The 16,444-nt window shown below is 44.5% G+C and overlaps 1 protein-coding gene and 1 pseudogene across 2 annotated transcripts in view; one reads left to right on the forward strand and one right to left on the reverse strand.

The window, feature by feature from the left end:
- LOC124593729 (ankyrin repeat and fibronectin type-III domain-containing protein 1) overlaps positions 1–16,444 on the reverse strand; it is a 720,649-nt gene that overhangs the window by 553,096 nt on the left and 151,109 nt on the right. The window lies entirely within an intron of this gene.
- Positions 3,144–3,261, forward strand: LOC124597711 (annotated as a pseudogene).

Raw genomic sequence — 16,444 nt, forward strand, 5'->3', positions numbered from 1 at the left:
CGTCTTCTTCGCGTTAAATGACAAAGCCAAGTTCCTTGATCTCAGTTCAAATGTACTTGTACACCTGAATTATGTAGGCCGTGTTGCACGCGTAGGAAAAGGGTGTGCCAAATGCTACGTCTGTGGAAGAATTATGTCCGAAGTGGATCACTTACAAGGTTCATGTGCGTTCCATTATTCATTACTCTTCGAGGGAGTGGAATCTTTGCCAATTTGAGGCTGGGAGGGGAGGCAGGGAATTTTAACTGCTTCTACACGTGGCTACTGCTGATAATAGATGGAAAAAAATCACACATATGCTCACTTATGCTGAAGGAACCTTATGATGGTTGGTTTGAGGAAGGTTTTCATCGGAAACTAGTCTTTTTAACCACGATGTTTCTCCAAGAAAAATATCTCGATTTTGATGGAGTTGATACAAATTTTATTCGTCTTACAACCCGTTAACAAACGCGAGGGAAAATAAGTACCCTATTTTCTGCTAAGCTTTTTAGCCACGAACCTCCGCTAGACGAAATATTCTACGAAATACGACTCTAAAATTTTTCCTTCTTAAAAAAAAAAAAAAAAAAAAAAAAAAAAAAAACGCATGCTCCAATATCAATTTAATACTTTTCACTTAATTTGTAACATTCTTAAGGTAATAAAATTGTCAAAGAGCAAACTCGTGGACAATTTTATGTTGTACATCGTACTGGATGTTAAGCTAGTTGTCTCTGGAAATAACTGTTGTGACTGCCTGGACTTCAAGAAGTTTTCTCATCATTTATAAATACGGGAGTCGTTCTGAAGGAAAGAATGATTGCGTCTAGAGCCTAAGCATCTCTTTCGTACCTGCCGATAATCGTACGGTCTAGTGGGCTGTTCGTACCATGGAGCCATCCATGTGCTGTTATTAAGCCGTGATAATAAACGTGGCGATTGCGAATTCTTATATTTGCCGCTTTGTTGACGAAAAGCTCCTGTGAGCTCATTAGCTTCGACCTTAAAGTTTATATCGGTCAAGGCTCACGCGATTTTTTATTTATTGACTACAGCAAATAAACACAGCAAAAACAAAGAGTATGGTCACCAGTACAAGATGCAGACTGTCCAGTATTAAAATAGGACAATCTACCATTAGCCAAGTAAGTGTATTTAAATATCTTGGAAGCACAATAACTGAAGACGTGAGATGTCACCAGGAGGTGAAACTCGAATTGCCATTGCGAAGGAGGCATTCAACAGAAAGAGGAGACTCTTATGTGGCAAATTAGATAAAGGACTAAGGAAAAGGCTTGGCAAATGTTTTGTCTGGAGTGTGGCACTATATGGGCCAGAAACATGGACGCTGAGACGAGAGGATGAAAAAAGGTTAGAAGCATTTGAGATGTGGATCTGGAGGAGAATGGAGAGAATAAGATGTATGGAAAGAGTGAGTAATGCATGAGCATTGGAAAGGGTTGGTGAGAGAAGATGTCTGCTGAAGGTTGTAAGAGAAAGCAAAAAGAACTGGTTGGGACAATCGTTGAGAAGGGAGTGCTTGCTAGCAGATGCTTTGCAAGGATTGGTTTATGGGAGAAGACTGAGAGGAAGAAGGAGATACAAGATGATAGACGACATAACGGGAAGAGGAAATTATGCAGACCTGAAGAGGATGGCAGAAGACCGGAGAGCCTGGAGAACTACCATGTGAATACCTGCCTTTTGGCAGAACACTGATGATGATGTTGATGATGACTACAGTGGTTAAGACTTCTCAGTTGCTATCAACAGCCGTACAAAATTTGAAACAGGGTCCAAAAACACACATGTCAACATTGCATTACAAAAGTAAGTAAACACAAAACTGCATTACATAAATTAAAAGTTATACCAAAATGTTTCTTGGCCGATGGTTGGATCAGAGTACGGTAGGTAGGACCTCGAAGTTCCTACCAGATTGGGGCTAGCCAGTGGAAGGCCGTAAAAATGAAAAGTGCGAGGCCTTCCATACGATTACTAAAAAAAGTACGTTGAATTTCACAAATTTGAAGGTTTGGGGTTTATTGTTCGCCCATGCTATTAGACATTGGAACTGCCGAGAAATAGTACGAAAGAGGTTCTATAAATGTTCTGCTAATACTTAAATGTGGATGCAGAGCAGTTATGTAGATGTAGATGAAGACGGTTAGATGCGCCTGTGGAAGCTAATACGATTTCCCTAGTAGGGTAATCTCAAAGATTACTACCCACTGGCTGCAGATCGCCGTACACGGAGCGACGCTACTTAATTATTTAATAATTTCAACACTTTTTAAAATAATTCTTGATAGCCTTTTACTAGTGTAAAGTGCTCTTGTGTATTATTTTGCAACATAATTTAAATCGTATACAAATCAGATTGTGTTTTGGTCCACAGGACTTTCACTGGCTAGGTCCACTCAGTAGGAACCTTAGGGGATGTTCATTAACATACTATGGAACCATTTGCCAAGAAAAACTGTGATATCAATTTTATATTTACATAGTTTAGTTAGATTTAGTGTAGTTAAGACGTCTGTTTAGTTTGTTAGTGTAATGTCGGCAGGCGTGTTTCCTTCCTGTTTCTTATTTTATAGGGCTATTGCTAATGACCGGAAATTCGAAACCGGTATAACCAACAAATAAAAAAATTCATTTCATTCTGATTGCGGTTTTGTTCTCGTGGAGACGTGTCGGAGAATATTTATTCCTCGCGGTAATGTACCTTGTGCAATACTGGACGGCGAATGTTAACCTGAAGGGGAAAAAAATGGTTCAAATGGCTCTGGGCACTATGGGACATAACTTCTGAAGTTATCAGTCCCCTAGAACTTAGAACTACTTAAACCTAACTAACCTAAGGACATCACACACATCCATGCCCGAGGCAGGATTCGAACCTGCGACCGTAGCGGTCGCGCCGTTCCAGACTGTAGCGCCTAGAACCGCTCGGCCACCCCGGCCGGCCTAAAGGGGAAGTAACATGGAATACGCCAGAGGAAACTGTAATAGGACAGCTAACGTTCAGAGAGAGGGTCAAGAGCACTGTAAGACTGATCACAGATGATGCTCATGTTTATAAGTATCGTCGTTATATGTCTAAGTAAATCCTCGATGTAGTGTGTGGTAACTTGCTTTAAATGTCGGCGAATGCAAGAGGAACCGACGGCCTTGCCGCAGTGGTAAAACCGGTTCCCGTCAGATCACCGAAGTTAAGCGCTGTCGGGCTAGGCTAGCACTTGGATGGGTGACCATCGGGTCTGCCGAGCGCTGTTGGCAAGCGGGGTGCACTCAGCCCTTGTGAGGCAACCTGAGGAGCTACTTGATTGAGAAGTAGCGGCTCCGGTCTCGGAAACTGACTTACGGCCGGGATAGCAGTATGCTGACCACATGTCCGTCCATATCCGCATCCAGTGACGCCTGTGGGTTGAGGATGACACGGCGGCCGGTCGGTAACCTTAGGCCTTCATGGCTGTTCGGGAGGAGTTTACTTTTTTTTTTAAACGCAAGAGGGCGCTCATTACAAAGAGAAAGGATTAATTGATTAAGGTTTGCAGCCTCCCACAACTTTCTGATATATATAGGTATATTGCATCATTAGGGAAGGCGAAAGGAAAACCTCGTATATTTGTTGTAAGCGATCTGGGAAAGTGCACTGCATTTGTAAAGAAAACGGCGTAAAAGACGCAACGTGACCAATGCAAGAGTACTGTTCCAACGTTTGGCGTCCTTAACATAGACGTGACAGCGGATACAGAATGGATTTAGAGGCACGGTGCCAGGATGGTTACACCGCAGTACAGTCAGTCACATGATATCTTACGAACCATGAATGAAGGGTATCAGAAGGATGCCATATTCCTTGACTTCCGGAAAGCGCTTGACTCGGTACCCCACTGCAGACTCCTAACTAAGTTACGAGCATATGGGATTGGTTCCCAAGTATGTGAGTGCCTCGAAGACTTGTTAAGTAATAGAACCCAGTACGTTGTCCTCAATGGTGAGGGTTCGTCGGAGGTGAGGGTATCATCTGGAGTGCGCCAGGGAAGTGTCGTAGGTCCGCTGTTGTTTTCTATCTACAGAAATGATGTTTTGGATAGGGTGGATAGCAATGTGCGGCTGTTTGCTGATGATGCTGTGGTGTACAGGAAGGTGTCATCGTTGAGTGACTGTAGGAGGATACAAGATGACTTGCACAGGATTTGTGATTGGTGTAAAGAATGGCGGATAGTCGTCTTCGGTTCATTGGTAGAATTTTGGGCCGATGTGGTTCATCTGTAAAGGAGACCGCTTATAAAACACTAATACGACCTATTCTTGAGTACTGCTCGAGCGTTTGGGATCCCTATCAGGTCGGATTGAGGCAATTCAGAGGCAGGCTACTAGATTTGTTACTGGTAGGTTTGATCATCACGCGAGTGTTACGTAAATGCTTCAGGGACTCGGGTGGGAGTCTGTGGAGGAAATGAGGCGTTCTTTTCGTGAATCGCTACTGAGGAAATTTAGAGAACCAGCATTTGAGGCTGACTGCAGTACAATTTTACAGCCGCCAACTTACATTTCGCGAAAAGACCACAAAGATAAGAGAGATTAGGGCTCGTACAGAGGCATATAGGCAGTCATTTTTCCCTCGTTCTGTTTGGGAGTGGAACAGGGAGAGAAGATGCTAGTTGTGGTACGAGGTACCCTCCGCCACGCACCGTATGGTGGATTGCGGAGTATGTATGTAGATGTAGATGAAGAATATTTTCAGAAATTCGCTCCTTCCATTGTGTATTGCAACGTTGCTCGTGGAAGAAATACTGACGTTTCCCAGAGAGAAGTCACTCCTATCAGAGCTTGTTTCCTTAAATTCTGGGACATCCGGTGTGTACCAATCCGGAGTGATTCTCGAGGAATGTAGCTCATTCTCGCCACGCTGTCACACATTTTCATTACCGCACTGAGAGACGTCGCCAGCGACTTTTGACCCAACCGTCTGGACCCGAGCAGTGCTACTGGGCAGTGTTCGCTCGTCGGCCACCCGCGGCTGCAGCGCGGCGGCCTCGGCAGCCCTTTAGGTGGGCGGCAATTGTTTCATTATGCCATCAGCGCTCACGCGATTGCAGACACCGCAGCCGGCCGCTGCGCCAACGCACCGTCCGCTGGAGTCTGCTGCTGCTGCGCAGAAAAGTCGCTCCTGTTCTGACAACCACGTGGAGCTTAAATATTTTTAAAAATCACTTCTCACGTAAAAGAGTTAGTTTAGTATTTTAGTTAATGTACGGCAAAACTACAGAAAAATGAGACACACTTAAGACTGAATAATAAGATATAAAAGACGTGATTAATATCACAGTGCCATCTAGTGCTGTAAGTTCATGGAAGCTACGAAAGGGCCTTTGCAACGCCCTTTATAAAGTAGTTTATCATCAGCCCTGTGTCTGGTTTTATGCGACCCGCCACGACTTCCTCTTCTGATCTCAAAGTATCACTTACAACCAAATTTCTCAATTATTTATTGGCTATACCCCACTTTCTGACTTCCTCTACAATTTTTACCCTCTAAATCTCCCTTTAGTACAATGGAATTTATTCGCCTTAGTGTACTCTGCAGCCGAGTACTGTGCACCAGCGTAATTAACCAGCAAGCATATAAACAAGGTGGACACCCAGCTCAACGCTGCTATGAGAACCATAACTGGATGCATAAAGACTACCCCACTATTTTGGCTTCCAACACTTAGTCGTACAGCTCCACCCTCCCTACGAAGACAGGAAGCTCTGATGAAGGAATACACAAAAATAATGAATAACCCCCTACTTCCCATCCATGAAGATGTCCCAAATTTGGAAAGAACCCGACTCCGCTCCAGAAATCCCCCTTCAAGACTGGCCCAACAACTGACAACTTCAGCATGAACACTAAATGGCACGAGAGCTGGAGTGATAGTGGCTCCCCTGTCAACCGCGAACTTATCTGCTCATCAGAGAAACCTAAGGGCTTTGAACTTCCACGACAGCTATGGAAAAGCCTACACAGAATCCGAACAGTACATGGCCTATGTGCACACAATCTACACAAGTGGGGAAGGCTTCCCGGCCCTAGCTGTGACTGTGGGGCACCTAATCAAACAATACAGCACATCGCCCAGGACTGTGAATTAAGAGCCTACCAGGGTAGTCGGGCTGACTTCTTCAACGCCACACCGCCCTGCCTCGAATGGATCGCCAATTTGGACGTCAGATTTTGAAGACGTGTGTAGCGCAAAATAAATGCTGTGACGTTACTTTTTATTGTGTTTATGTATTATATTTTATCTGAATATGTATCCTTCACTTATGTATTCTATAGTGTATTTTATCATATAATTTCATAATGTAATAAGTGTAAACCATGTGTGTAGCGCCACACGCTAAATAAATATTAATAAATATTCCCTGATGCCTCAACAAATTTTGTGTCATCCTGTCCCTTGTTCCTGTCAGTGTTTTCCACAGATTTCTTCCCTGGTAGATTTTGCAGAAAACATCCTCGTTTCTTAAGGCTATTAAGGCTCTGAGCACTATGGGACTCAACTGCTGTGGTCATAAGTCCCCTAGAACTTAGAACTACTTAAACCTAACTAACCTAAGGACAGCACACAACACCCAGCCATCACGAGGCAGAGAAAATCCCTGACCCCGCCGGGAATCGAACCCGGGAACCCGGGCGTGAGAAGCGAGAACGCTACCGCACGACCACGAGATGCGGGCACAGATTCCTCGTTTCTTACCAGTCCGCCTAATTTTCTACATCCTTCTGTAGCACTATATCTCCGACGCTTCTTCCGATTCCCCCCCCCCCGTCCATGATGCATGTCACTACAAGGCTGTTTTTCAAACGTACATTCTTAGAAATTTCTTCCTCAAATTAGTCCTCGTATATACATTACCCGTCATTCCCTGTAGCTTACTTTTCTGGGATTTTCGAATATCTTGCACAATTTTACAATGTGCAACGCTTTCTCTAGGTCGACAAATTCCAGGAAAATCTATTGATTATTCTTAAGTCTTGCTTCCATTATAAAGTACAACTTTATAACTGCCTCTCTGGTGCCTTTATCTTTCCTAGAATCAATTTGACTGCCATCTGACAGACATATCCTATCATTCTGTTAAATCTTCGTACTAGGTATTTACTAATACAGTGTTCAGCTGTCTGTTCCGTGAGATAACTAAAGAAAGATGAATGTAATGAAATTTATCAAAATTGGGAATCACGAAGTAAACAAAGTGAAGGAATTCTGCTATCTTGAAAACAAAATCGCACATAACGCACGAAGCTAAGAGGACTAAAAAAACAGACTAGCTCAGAGAAAGGGGGGATTCCTCGCCACTGCGTGTTGTGTGGTGTCCTTAGGTTTGTTAGGTTTAAGTAGTTTTAAGTTCTAGGGGACTGATGACCGTAGCTGTTAAGTCCCATAGTGCTCAGAGCCATTTAAACCATTTTTGATTCCTCGCCAAAAGTTGTCTACTAATATCAAACATCGGCCTTAATTCGAGGAAGAAACGTCTGAGCGTGTGCGTTTGGAGCACAACAAAGTACGAGGTGCATTCAAGTTCTAAGGCCTCCGATTTTTTTTTTCCAGACTGGAAAGAGATAGAAACATGCGCATTGTTTTAAAATGAGGCTGCGTTCATTGTCAATACGTCCAAGAGATGGAATTTTACCGCCAGCGGCGAGAATGAGAACTGTTTTAAATACTTAAAATGGCGACGTTTTCCTTACTTGAACAGCGTGCAATCATTCGTTTCTGAATTTGCGTGGTGTGAAACCAATTGCAATTCATCGACAGTTGAAGGAGATATGTGGTGATGGAGTTATGGATGTGTCGAAAGTGCGTTCGTGGGTGCGACAGTTTAATGAAGGCAGAACATCATGTGACACAAAACCGAAACAACCTCGGGCTCGCACAAGCCGGTCTGACGACATGATCGAGAAAGTGGAGAGAATTGTTTTGGGGGATCGCCGAATGACTGTTGAACAGATCGCCCCCAGAGTTGGCATTTCTGTGGGTTCTGCGCACACAATCCTGCATGGCGACCTGAAAATGCGAAAAGTATCATCCAGGTGGGTGCCACGAATGCTGACGGACGACCACATGGCTGCCCGTGTGGCATGGTGCCAGGCAATGTTGACGCGCAACGACAGCATGAATGGGACTTTCTTTTCGACGGTTGTGACAATGGATGAGACGTGGATGCCATTTTTCAATCCAGAAACAAAGCGCCAGTCATCTCAATAGAAGCACACAGATTCACCGCCACCAAAAAAATTTCGGGTAACCGCCAGTGCTGAAAAAATGATGGTGTCCATGTTCGGGGACAGCGAGGGCGTAATCCTTACCCATTGCGTTCCAAAGGGCACTACGGTAACAGGTGCATCCTACGAAAATGTTTTGAAGAACAAATTCCTTCCTGCACTGCAACAAAAACGTCTGGGGAGGGCTGCGCGTGTGCTGTTTCACCAAGACAACGCACCCGCACATCGAGCTAACGTTGCGCAACAGCTTCTTCGTGATAACAACTTTGAAGTGATTCCTCATGCTCCCTACTCAACTGAGCTGGCTCCTATTGACTTTTGGCTTTTTCCAACAATGAAAGACACTCTCCGTGGCTGCACATTCACCAGCCGTGCTGCTATTGCCTCAGCGATTTTCCAGTGGTCAAAACAGACTCCTAAAGAAGCCTTCGCCGCTGCCATGGAATCATGGCGTCAGCGTTGTGAAAAATGTGTACGTCTGCAGGGCGATTACGTCGAGAAGTAACGCCAGTTTCATCGATTTCGGGTGAGTAGTTAATTAGAAAAAAAATCGGAGGCCTTAGAACTTGAATGCACCTCGTACGGTAGTGAATCATTCATTAACTGCCGGCCTGTGTGGCCAAGCGGTTCTAGGCGCTACAGTTTGGAACCACGCGACCGCTACGGTCGCAGGTTCGAATTCTGCCTCGGGCATGGATGTGTGTGATGTCCTTAGGTTAGTTAGGTTTAAGTAGTTTTAAGTTCTAGGGGACTGATGACCTCAGATGTTAAGTCCCATAGTGCTCAGAGCCATTTTTGGACCATTCATTAACTTTGGGAAAACCGGAATACTACTGAAGGATATTGAAAATAAGGTGGACTGATAAACAGTGTAGCGATTCTGCTTAAAAACGGGCAGAAGGGGAACATAGAGAAAACATGTGAAGAACTGAAACGTCCTAGTAGATGAAATTTAAGCGCCTGACTGGGAATCGAACCTGGGTCTTTCGCCTTTAGTAGGGAAGTGCTCTACCGACTGAGCTAACTACGTACGCCTCAATTCTCGTCCTCATTGTTGTACTTCCGCCACTACCTCATCTCGCTCCTTTTTTAGTTCTTCTGCACAACTTGCGCGACTAACACACCTCGATGAAAAGATGTTGCTGACGCATGGGGTATTCGCAATTCCATTTAAAAACGCGGAATATTTGCAACACTTTAAATCTCTTACTGTTACACTAGATACGGAATCAATTGCAGAATTTAGTTCTCAAATGCTAAATACAGGGCGTCTGCCGATCACAAACGTCAACTGTCACGCCGTTCTTAACGGAACAAAATCGACAGTGTAATAGGACAGTTACTGTTTACAGAATGAGATTTTCACTCTGCAGTGGAGTGTACGCTGATATGAAACTTCCTGGCAGATTAAAACTGTGTGCCGGACCGAGACTCGATGCTCCACCATCTGAGCTACCCAAGCACGCCTCACGACCCGTGTCCTTACAGCTTCAATTCTGCCAGTACTTCGATTCCTACCTTCCAAACTCTTCTGTGAAGCACGAGCCCGCGAAAGGCAAAGGTCCCGAGTTCGAGTCTCTGTCCGGAACACAGTTTTAATTTGCCAGGAAGTTTCAGTTACTTTTTACACTGTACATAAATGACGTAGTAGAAAGCCTCGAAAGCGCTTTAACACTGTTCGCAGAAGATGCGGTTAAGAAAGTGGTAACGCCAAAAGACAATACTAATTTGCAGAATGACCCGCAGAGGAGTGATGAATGTTGCAGGCTCTGGAATTTGACCCTGAACATAAATCAACGTAACATAGGGAAAAACTATACTTTTGATGACAAATTGCTGGAAACAGTATACAGGGTGATTCAAAAAGAATACCACAACTTTAAAAATGTGTATTTAATGAAAGAAACATAATACAACCTTCTGTTATACATCATTACAAAGAGTATTTAAAAAGGTTTTTTGTTCACTCAAAAACAAGTTCAGAGATGTTCAATATGGCCCCCTCCAGACACACGAGCAATATCAACCCGATACTCCAACTCGTTCCACACTCTCTGTAGCATATCAGGCGTAACAGTTTGGATAGCTGCTGTTATTTCTCGTTTCAAATCATCAATGGTGACTGGGAGAGGTGGCCGAAACACCATATCCTTAACATACCCCCATAAGAAAAAATCGCAGGGGGTAAGATCAGGGCTTCTTGGAGGCCAGTGATGAAGTGCTCTGTCACGGGCTGCCTGGCGGCCGATCCATAGCCTCGGGTAGTTGACGTTCAGGTAGTTACGGACAGATAAGTGCCAATGTGGTGGCGCTCCATCCTGCTGAAATATGAATTGTTGTGATTCTTGTTCGAGCTGAGGGAACAGCCAATTCTCTAACATCTCCAGATACTGTAGTCCAGTTACAGTAGCACCTTCGAAGGAAAAGGGACCAAAAACTTTATTGGCTGAAATGGCGAACAAATGTACAACTAAATGAAACTTTATAGCTCCCTTAATTCGCCGACAGATAGTTCTTAGCTCTGCCTTTTGTCGTTGCAGAGTTTTAAATTCCTAAAGTTGTGGTATTCTTTTTGAATCACCCTGTATAGTATAAAACGTCTAGGAGTAACCATCGAGAGCAACGGGGCATGTACACTAAATTCCCACGGATTTCCTTGAACGACACAATAGGGCCATTACTTATTATAGGGGCATTGCTGGAGGTGTTGTTTATCCATAATAACACATTAAAGGTAATGCCTTGTATTCATAATCACTCATTAAAGGTAATGTCTTGTTGATGCTGTCATTCATCTATGTCTCCCTCTCTGTTTCTTCATCTCAACCATTCCTTTGTAACTATTACCCATAATTCTTCTATTCACACTTAGGACTACGGTTGTTCAGGGCCTCTTGATTTCTTCCCAATATTTTCTCTGCGAGGATTTTCTTTATGAAGTCGTTGCGCTACTTAGACGTAGAGTTACTTTAGTTTTCTGAGTGGCGTTAAACTCCTGCTCCTATCCATTTCTTCTCCAGTCACTCCCCCCCCCCCTCCCCCCTCCTCCCCGCCTTCTGACTCGCAGTTTGCATGAACCCCTCACGTGGCAGTCCCTGTCCGACTTCGAAAATAAAAAAATAACACAAATTCCTATGAATTTGTATAAGCAGTTTTAAGCGAACTGTAGGTCTGCACTTTACGTCTACGAGCAAAATCGTTCTGTTGCAAGTGAGCACGTCAAAGTTGTGCTAATCTATACAGTAGTTGAGAGGCTAAGGAGATATCTCTGCTCGGCACTTGGAGCCTTAATGTGAAAACGGCTGCCTGTGGAAGGGGAAAGCTCGAAGGTGGCTTCACTGAACCCAGAACAAGCGCACGTGCAGAACACGTGCGAAGGGCTGCTGATGTGTCTACCGCTACGGGAACAGAGGATTCGTGGTCTGACACCCCACATATTCACTCATCTGCTCATCTGGCAGGCACTGTGAGCAACAGAGACGTGAACTTCACACTGGACTTTCGATTCCTCGGCAGGAGTGGTTATACAACGATCTTTGAGAACTCGCTGGTAAGTTGCGGCTGGTGAACATAAACAATGGCTGGCTGTGACTGTGTGGGAAAAGACACTGAAGGCTGTCATTATTCTTTTTACAAAGACAGGCCACAGTAGGTTGCGAAACTGACATTCTACAGCTGCTGTAAGATATAAATTTTTTCTTCATCAAGAATGTATTCCTTGGATGCTACGATGCTGTGCCGGTATCAAACTATGAAGAAACTGTATGACCAGCCACTGATCTAAGAAAGTGGAATCACAATAAGTTGTCACATTATTTACCGAACACAGTTTTTGCGCGGGCACCTATCAAGACGTAAATGATATTGAGAAGAGTTCAGAAATTCAATCCTACACATGTTCCGTCGTCTTAACGGAATCCACTCCAAATAAACTGACGAAATAAATTAACCATGCATAGGAAATAAGGTTTTCTCGACACTATAAAAACTTCTCGAGTTCTAACTGCCTTAGTTTCCAGGTTGTCAGCGACGTTTCAAGAAAAATGCCTGCCATTTCCCAAGAACTCGCGAAAAAATTTCCTGCACAGTTCACTGACCTAACACTAGAAAAATAAAGGTCAGAAAGTGTACATGACAAAAGCATGTCGCTCTAATCACCGCGGGAAATAGAATCATCGAATGATGATTTTATTTCATTATTGCATTATTGCAGTCCTGCATTGACGGCCTATAACTGCAGAAAAAATCAATTTTGTATCACTATAAAACAGCTATCAGTACTTTTTAGAAATGATGCTGTTGCGTTCCACGTCACGAAGACACGTCACGAAGTCCTAGTGTTCGCATGGTGTTTATGGTTGTACCTTACATAAACACGAAGCCAATTTTTTTTTTTTTTTTTTTTTTTTTTTTTGGTAGCCTTATGTACACACATCAAAAAAAGTTTTGCATCGCCTTGGTTCCCAGAACTCCTGAAGATAGACGTTGACTGTGGATATTGTACCACAGACACGGCCCCTTTGACTGTTAAGAGATGTCACTAAACCCTTCCAAAGACGTAAACAACCTTGTATGGTTCAAATGGCTCTGAGCACTATGGGACTTAACTGCTGTGGTCATCAGTCCCCTAGAACTTACAACTACTTAAACCTAACTAATCTAAGGACATCACACACATCCATTCGAACCTGTGACCGTAGCGATCGCGCGGTTCCAGATGTAGCGCCTAGAGCCGCTCGGCCACAACCATGTATGAGCAGCGCCTATTAGACGGAGGGAGTACGACAGCAGATCACTTACAGTCATTCCACCAGGAAGGAGGTACACGGCTCATGTTGTCTGTAGTTCAACCACGCCTAGAAGGTCAATACCGCGGTTCGATCGCGTCCGCACTGTTACTTTGTGCCAGGAAGGGCTCTCAACAAGGGAAGTGTCCAGGCGTCTCCGAGTCAACCAAAACGATGTTTTTCGGACATGGAGGAGATACAGAGAGACAGGAACTGTCGATGAGATGCCTCGCTCAGCCCGCCCAATGGCTACTACTGCAGTGGATGACCGCTACCTAGGGATTACGGCTCTGAGGAACCCTGACAACAAAGCCACAATGTTGAATAATGCTTTTTGTGCAGCCACAGGACGTCGTGTTACGACTCAAATTGATGCGCAACTTCACTCTCGACGTCCATGACGAAGTGCACCTTTGCAACCACGACACATTGCAGCGTGGTACAGATAGGCCCAACAACATGCTGAATGGACCGCTTAGGATTGGCATCACGCACTCTTCACCGATGAGTGTCGCATATGCCTTCAACCAGACAATCGTCGGTGACGTGTTCGAGGCAACCCGGCCAGGCTGAACGCCTTAGACACACTGTCCAGAGAGTGGAGGTTCCCTGCTGTTATTTGGGTGGCATTATGTTGGGCCGACATAAAGCCGCTGGTGGTCATGGAAGACGTCGTAAAAGCTGTACGATACGTGAATGCCATCTTCCGACCGATAGTGCAACCATATCGGCAGCATATCGGCGAGGCATTGGTCTTCATGGACGACAATTGGCGCCCCCATCGTGCACATCTTGTGAATGACTTCCTTCAGGATAACGACATCGCTCGACTAGGGAGGCCAGCATGTTTTCCAGACATGAACCCTATCGGACATGCCTGGGTTGTTTATGGACGACGTGACCCACCAATCACTCTGAGGGATCTACGCCGCATTGCCGTTGAGGAGTGGAACAATCTGGACCAACAGTGCCTTGATTAACTTGTGGATAGTATGCCACGGCGAATACAGGCATGCATCAATGCAAGAGGACGTGCTACTGGGTATTAGATGTACCGGTGTGTACAGAAATCTGGACCGCTACCTCTGAAGGTCTCGCTGTATGGTGCTACAACATGCAATGTGTGGTTTTGATGAGCTATAAAAAGGGAGGAAATGATATTTCTGTTGATCTCTATCCCAATTTTCTGTACAAGTTCCGGAACTCTCGGAACCGAGGTGATGCAAAACTTTTTTTGATGTATGTATGTCAGCTTTCAATCTCTGAACTACCTCTTATAGTGTATGTAGAAATATAAGATACAACGCGTATAACGTATCTTCCAAAGTCCATATTTTGTGTACGCTGTCCTATGCGACAAGCAAGTACAGTTGCTATATGTACGCAAGTAACAATATAGTCCGAATATCTTCCCTACAGAACTGAAGTTTGATTGTGGAACCACTCTTGAGATAAACCAGTGTGCCACATCCTTCTAAGCTGGTCGTAGGTTGTGTTCCAAAAATGAACAGCATAGAGACAGAAGTGATGACACTTTCTGCAGGATCTGACCATCATTTTGCACGAAAATGCTCAAGCACGTACAGTGCAAGCTGTTAATGATTTGTTTGATTGATGGGGCTGCTAAGTGATATACCGCCTACTGCACTCCCCTGACTTAAGTCCGCGTGTGTTCAACTCGATTTCTAAACTGAAGGAAACACTTCATGGCATTCGCTTCAGAACTGCTACAAATTCGTCGGGCAATAGACCGCGCCGCTCGAACTGTCATCACATCTGGCACTGCTAAGAGTATCCTGCGACTTCCACATCGCTGGCAACGGGTTATACACAATGCTGGTGACTACCTTGGAGGTAAGTAAAACTTTGACACACGTATCTATTTTGTACGAGCTGTAAATAAATAGTTTCCACTATTAAAGTTCCAACCTTCGTACTTGCTCCGTGAAGATGCACTACTTGGAGATGAACCGCAGGCAGGGGTGTTTGATTTAAATGCAAAAAGATTATTACACTTCGCAGTTCAATCTCCGACCTCGCATCCGTCAGGTCCTCCACCTTGAAACTGTATTTTGAAGCGCAACACACAGCTACCTCCTTCATCTACCGGCGTTTGAGATGTTTGATCTAGACATTAAATTTAACGTAGGGCACAAAGTGTTATGGTGTGTGTGACATAACACGACAGATAAATGAGCCTGTGACCACTGCAGACAGTGCCACAGGTTAGCCGGCCGCGGTGGTCTAGCGGTTCTGGCGCTGCAGTCCGGAACCGCGGGACTGCTACGGTCGCAGGTTCGAATCCTGCCTCGGGCATGGATGTGTGTGATGTCATTAGGTTAGTTAGGTTTAAGTAGTTCTAAGTTCTAGGGGACTGATGACCTCAGCAGTTGAGTCCCATAGTGCTTAGAGCCACACAGAATAGCCTAGCCTTGAATCCGAACAGGAAATTTTAATCAACAATCCCCTTCTATTCATTCTTGCATAACCTTTCTCACCCTGAACGTACATCTCTCGTAATGGTCACAACGGCAAAAGCGGAGAAATTCGAGCTCATGCGCAGACTTCCCGACAGTTGCATCATTGGCGAATAGATCGAGACAGAGGACAGCAATAAATGACAGTGGTTCAAGTTATCTCCGTACATAAACTACAAGATAGCTCGCGTAGTATGTACGTATATGCACGCAAACGGAAAGACTTTAGGTTACAGACCTGCTGTAATGATACTGTAGATGACAAAAACATATGTGAGAGATTTCCTCGTATTCGTGGCTCCATGAAATAAATGTACACGCATAAAGCACCGGCGAGACAGGCTGCTAAATTTTTCCCGCTGCCGCACGTTCGCAGAATTTTTTATTAGCCGTGCTGAATGTCAGGCTGGCCGCTGCTCGTCCACCACGCGTTGCCGCGAATGTCCTGCGGTGTGCCGGGAGTCTGGTGTGGTGCGATGAAAGTCTTTAATAAACTACAGTACATCGCTGACACTGCGCGCACCGGTAAAACCGAGGAAAGTGCTGGTGCCAGTGAAGTGCGCACTGTACACTTTGCTCTGCCTTTTTATACAAACTTTTTAGTTGGCGACAAATCTAACTTCTTGTATCTTTTGCGAATGCTTCGGTTCAAACTATAAACAAATAATCCGGCTGTCATGGGTGTCTCACTCTTCCCGCTACGAGCAGAATAGTTAAACATGTAATAATTAGGCAGTCAAATAAGCAAATGCAAACAACTTCGAAACAACAGATGATGATTCGTAAGCGCCAATGAGCAGTCTAGTACTCGGGGCCGATTTTTCGTGCGCCACCCTGTACCAGTGAAACAATATTGTACAAGTTATCATATTCTCTTTACAAAATGTGACACCATAGACTTGATTACGAGGCGC

The sequence above is a fragment of the Schistocerca americana genome, chromosome 2 (assembly GCF_021461395.2).
Source record: "Schistocerca americana isolate TAMUIC-IGC-003095 chromosome 2, iqSchAmer2.1, whole genome shotgun sequence".
In the NCBI taxonomy this organism is placed as follows: Eukaryota; Metazoa; Arthropoda; class Insecta; order Orthoptera; family Acrididae; genus Schistocerca; species Schistocerca americana.